The sequence below is a fragment of the Pogonomyrmex barbatus genome, unplaced genomic scaffold (genome assembly GCF_055798465.1).
Source record: "Pogonomyrmex barbatus isolate J1 unplaced genomic scaffold, ASM5579846v1 scaffold2, whole genome shotgun sequence".
NCBI lineage: Eukaryota > Metazoa > Arthropoda > Insecta > Hymenoptera > Formicidae > Pogonomyrmex > Pogonomyrmex barbatus.
This window is the reverse complement of record NW_028297116.1, coordinates 1924230-1930238: the sequence shown is the minus strand read 5'-3', so window position 1 is coordinate 1930238 and position 6009 is coordinate 1924230. Positions and strand designations below refer to the sequence as shown.

The 6009-nt window shown below is 30.3% G+C and overlaps 1 long non-coding RNA gene and 1 other non-coding gene across 2 annotated transcripts; one reads left to right on the top strand and one right to left on the bottom strand.

Annotated features, from left to right (window-relative positions):
• The first annotated feature begins 44 nt into the window (after window positions 1-44).
• On the top strand, window positions 45-1713 carry LOC105430400 (uncharacterized). The gene is made up of 2 exons (XR_968198.3): window positions 45-943; window positions 1328-1713. It is a non-coding gene; the product is annotated as an uncharacterized LOC105430400 (long non-coding RNA).
• Window positions 1714-4773: 3060 nt separating this feature from the next.
• TRNAK-CUU (transfer RNA lysine (anticodon CUU)) lies at window positions 4774-4846 on the bottom strand. The gene has a single exon. It is a non-coding gene; the product is annotated as a tRNA-Lys (tRNA).
• Window positions 4847-6009: the final 1163 nt, after the last annotated feature.

Here is a 6009-nt window from a genome sequence, read left to right as displayed (position 1 = left end):
CGCAGACGCCTTGTGTGTGTCCCGACGCTTTTACCACGGTGGGATAAAAAAAAAAATATTAGACATTCCCTCCTCTCCTCCTCGCTGCTGCCCCCCCCCCCTCCGCTCCGGGATCGGGGAAACGACGTGACGTTTAAAAAAGTCGCGTCCACGCGCGATCGCACGTCGACGTCGTTTCCCCAGTTTCTATCCTACGTTTGTATCGATGTGGGTTTTCGGCCGAAATCCCATATGTCAGGTCTCTTAGGCGCGGAAGAAAGAATGGACTCTTTCTCTCCGAGCTGCCCGTGACCTAGATAAGTATAGGGGGAACCCTAACGAAAATATAACGGAAGATCGGCTTTCCGAAATGAACTACGACTCTTTGACTGACCTGCCTAATAGCTTCATAAAATTACGCGCTTTTCGAGCTTCGCGACGCATCGATTACGCTTCTTCTTCATATCGGTATTTATGAGTCATTATTTGTTGAGTTGAATTTGTTTTTTTGTTCCTGCACTGAGCTGCTAACTAAAATTTTCATTTTTGTTAAATATCTATTATTTTATTTTAAATACAACAATCAGTTTAGCTATAAAAAACAGACCAATTGTAAAAAACATCCATAAATATGGAAACCACGAAGACGTATATACGAAGTTAAGTGAAATGAAATTATTTGTAATTTATGTATATAATTAATGAAAATAAATGTAACAACAATATGTTATTATAATTAAATATAATGCTTATATGTATATGTAATTATTTTATATATTTTTCTTGTTATGCGTTTCATTTTTTACTTTTCAAAGGTGCGTTGACACGAACCATAATATCAGTAGGGTTGAAGGCCAATCGCAGTAATTCAACGCAAATTCGCGCGCCGTTTTTGGTTGAACAATTGATTCGTAATACTGCAAGTGACTCTGATGTGCTAGCATTCACCTTGTGAATAGATGAGGTATAGCGTAAGATAACAGCGTAATGTCAAATAAAGTGCTCGGTAAAAGTAATATTTGCTGAATGAAAGATTTCCCGTTATGCATCAAAGTGAGACTAAGCCAATTGCCGGGGGGCTTTTCCCTAAAATATTAATCGATATGTAGGAGAAGTGAGTTAATCGATATTAATTTAAATATTGATTTATTAAGGGGCCTCTTTTGATTTTCAGCCGCTATGTTTCAAGTCTTGTTAAAAATAACGGCAGATGTAGCGATATAAGCAAGTTTTTTCTCAAATTTATATATACATTCAAAAATAAAAAGATTATTAGGTCAAAAGCTCGGCCTTATCTAGTATTGCTAGTATTCCTTTCTGCTCAATTAACATGATTTATCTGTTACAGTGTGCGTTTCGAGATTCCTAGCCGACTGCGTCATTACGTAATCGTTTCTTCTTCTCAAAATAAATTTATATAGTACGCTACGATACGCATATCCGTTGCGATACGATAAGAAAGAATGAGATCCAATCCAGTAAGAGGAGGTCAGAGGACATAGACATTCCCGGAAAGAAGTTGAAAGAGAGAGGCATTATCTTCCTAACAACTGGTCATGACTCATTCCACACTGCATATATGTATATCATTTATTACACATTTTAATGAAGACATTGATAACTGGATAACGATACTAGAGGTTATTACCCTGAAATACATATAGTCTGTAAATATAATAATATTTAATAAAAACTTATTAAAATAATAAATAAATAAAAGTGAAGAAAAACTGATGCGAAATTTATATATTTTTAATCCTACGTTCTGTAAAAAAAATGTTATTTTTGTTGTTGTTGTTGTTTTATTTTTTTACGTATTAGATATAAATTTCTTATTTTTCTACATAATTCAATGCGATGCGTTTTAATTTTATTATTTTTAATTATATAACATGTATATATAAGAATGTATACTTTTTTCATTTTTCATTGTGGAAAATAAGAACTTAGTAAAGTATCTTTTTTTTCCGTTTTCGTTGAACATCTTAAAAGTATATGATCATATATGCTATCGTCTGCTGTCAAGGATCAATATCAATTTGGCAACACGCAAGCGTACAGCCTCACGAAATTGGGTCAAGCCGCGCTTTCCGATTTTAGACACGGTCCATATTGTCTAGGGTCGAAAGCACACTACAGATATGGATCCTGGAAGTAGGTTATTCTTCTTACGGAAAAACCATCAGCTTCTCAAATTTTCTATCGAAGAATGATTGAAATCCGCAATTTGAGAGATCGAACGTTAAAGCTTAGTCAATCGTGGAAGGTGTAAATTTAAAATATCTAAAACGTTAATCACGTATACTGTTACCAAAATACAATTACGGTATACAATTAGTTACCGTTCAACAAAGTATCAGTGTCTGCGAAAGTGTCAAACTAACAATGTTCATGCAAGCGATCGGCAAGTAGTAAACAGTCGGCTTAGTCAGACACGGCAAGATTTTGTCTCGCCAATCGCCCGTTGCTCCTAATCGCTTATTTCCCTTTGCGCGCATACACCGTTTCGTGTTACAACAACAAAGTTGCTTGTACGTGATCCGATATTTGTTTGGCGATCTACCCAGATCAGGTTTTCTACTAAAGTCTGATGGCGAATCGTTACAATATAAGCGGAGCAACGAACGAGACACTCAATATGCTTCGACCGGTTAGTTATCAAAGTGTAAACGTTCGATGTACGAAGAGATTAGAGTGTGCTGACGAAATTTACATTACAATGACAAGAAACGTCACAGGATATATTCCGATTTATCGCGAAGGAAGTAAAATGATTCTTTTCTTTCCTTGCGAAATGTAATGCACATTGTTTAAAAAATGATAATGATAATGAATAATGAATCAATAATGCTGCGATGATATTTATTAAATTATAAAATAATTAATTTCATTTATTCTTTACATATTTTACTATTAATTAATTTTACATATATTTAAGTAAGCAAGACGAATTTCTTATTAAACTTCATACTTTTAATCTAATATGCAAGAATATGTAATATCAAGAAGATTAAAAAAACGCAATGAATTATGATCCCTTTCGATATTTTTTTCCGAGAAAAAAATTGAATCTAAGAGTCATCAAGGGATTAAAGATAAAATTAAAGTGCTATAATTGCGATTTTTATATGGAATTACTTAATTATAATTCAACATATTTATATATATTTATTTTAAATTTAAATTAAATTTATTTAATGTCATTAGTATTAAAAAAAATTACCATTTAAATGAATAAAAGATGTACGAATATCAAATACACGTATATAATATATGTGTCGTTATATGAGGCTATCGTTCGCAGGGCATGCGAAATGATCTGAGACTGGACTTAATGATACGCAAAAACTTTCGCGCGTGATTGAGATGAATCTCGACTCGTCTTGATTGAATATAGCAGACGTTCAATTAGTCTGGCTATTAATTGAGTATACCAAGTCTGAGGAATAATTTCGTTCTTAATATATTTTGTGGATTTTTCTGTAACGCAGAATATCTCTATTTGATGACATTTTAATTATTCTAAATTCTTAAATATTCTATTAGCAGGCAAATTAAATGATGTAACGTCGGAAATATAAATCTGACACAAAATAAAATATGGTCGAAAATAGAAATATGGTTGCGATAATGTCTAAATATGGAAACAGAGCATATATTAATTGCTCCTGTCAATAAATTTCTTAATTATGATTATAATAATTATAATCATAATTAAGAAATTTATTGATAATTATTATTTTATTATAATAAAAGAATTTATTGATTATAAAATATTATAATCTCTTTTCTCGCTTAAAATAACGTGTTTGAATTTCTCTATGAACGAGGAAAACCTTTAAAAATATTATAAAACAGATAAATGTAACACGAATATTAATTATATAATATTAAAAAATTATTTATTAAACTCACCCCAATATCACTGTTATACCGATGGTTGAAATTTTTAATCTGGTCAATAAATATCGAGTATCGCTATTACGTTGTTGTATATGTTGAATATATTGATATTTTCAGTTATTCAATAAACCTTTTCTGATAAATCTGTATCTTCGATGCTGTTGAAAGTCGACGCGATACTGATTAAAGATCGCAGTCGCACCACGCAAATCGGCCAAATAGTCAACCTAGAAACACTTTTTTTTCCCATCAATGTACAAGTCCTTTGTAGCGTGTTCTTTGACTTAAGCAAAAATCAGTCAAGAAAGAAATAAATTCCTTGTCCGATCAGGGACGGCCTTTCACCTTATACACTCACCTTATGCTGCGCCTTATGCGTCTGCAGATGACCGTTGTAGATAATAATAATAGACGATTACAGTACAAAATATAACATATCTTGAGAAGAAAAGTAGGAAAAAGAGAGATAAGACGATGATAAATCGATGAAATAAATCGAATTATCAATTTTCTCACATTGATAACAGTCAGCTTATTTTTTTTACTTAAACTTATTGTCACTAAAAACATTTCATAGAAAATAATGTATAATCGGCAGCAAAGAATTGAAATTGACATTTTTGATAAGCTTATGTTTTAAAAAAGTTATATTTATAATTATTCTAAATGTGAATAATTATAATAGTTAATTTAAAAAATAATTAACTTTATATCATTATTAAGATCAGAATAAATAATTAGAATAAGTTAATAAATATATAATAAGAATAGTTAATAAATATAAATATAATAAATATAATAAATATAATAAATATAATAAGAATAGTTAATAAATATATATATAAGAATAAATATATAATTTTATTTCTTTAAAAAATAAAAAAAAATAATCGCCCAACGTGGGGCTCGAACCCACGACCCTGAGATTAAGAGTCTCATGCTCTACCGACTGAGCTAGCCGGGCTTAGTTTCTCACTGTTTTTAGAGTTCATTTATATCGAAAGGAATAGTGGGTAACAAATATGGTTAATAAATTTTAAGTATAAATATTAACGCAAAAAATACACATATACAATAATACATTAATAATTTTAACAATAATAGTATTACTTAAAATAATATAAATTAAAAAAACTTGCAAGAAATATATTAATATATTAATATTTAAATTTTTATAAATAAATAATTTTATTTTTAATTTATTACTATATTACCATGTGACAAAAAAATTATTTTTTTAATGCATAAAAAAATCAACATATTCATGGAAGTAGAAATAAAATCTAAAAGTATAGAAACCCTGCCGAAAATAAGACGAAAATAAAGAGTTGAGCGTAAGTCGAATGTAAGAGAAGAGTGACAGAAGTGTAAACAAAGCTTCTAAAGAGCGTAGATTGGAACAGCGAAACGTAAAAGAAGCGTAAAATGTTTACGAAGTGTTTTAATACTTCTTTTACGTTCCATTGTTCTAATCTACGTTCCCTAGAAGCTTTGTTTACACTTCTGTTACTCTTCTCCTACATTCGATTTACGCTCAACTCTTTAGTTTCACTTTATTTTCGTCAGGGAATACATTTCCCTTCCGCAAGAGCAACTTATTTATATTTTTCTATATATATTTGAAGTTTGAAGGAAGTAATTTTGATCGCGTAAGATAAAATTTTGCAATTATTTGAAAATTATAAATTTGGTAAAATTGGTCACTGAATTCGAAAATGATAGATTAAAGCGATTGAAACAGAATAAAATGACGAAAAAATGCACTTTTAATCAAAAAAGATTGCTTAAATTTTTTTCCTTTTTCTCTAAAAATTGTTCCAAATTTCTCTTTTAGTTATATCCTCAGCAATCGCGCGCGCGCGCGCGCGCGTGTGTGTGTGTGTGTGTGTGTGTGTGTGTTTTGCATATAATATATATATATATATATATATGATATAATGGATATAAGCATTCTACTGGTATCTTTAATCTTTGTATGCTAGTTATAACAATCTACTATATTAATATTTGTAAATTCAAGAATGCAGTCAAAGTTTCATTATAAATGAAACAATTTATCGAAACAATTTATCAATTAGAACAAAGAATTTTAACAATTGACCAATCAAAAAGAGGCTTCGAAACATT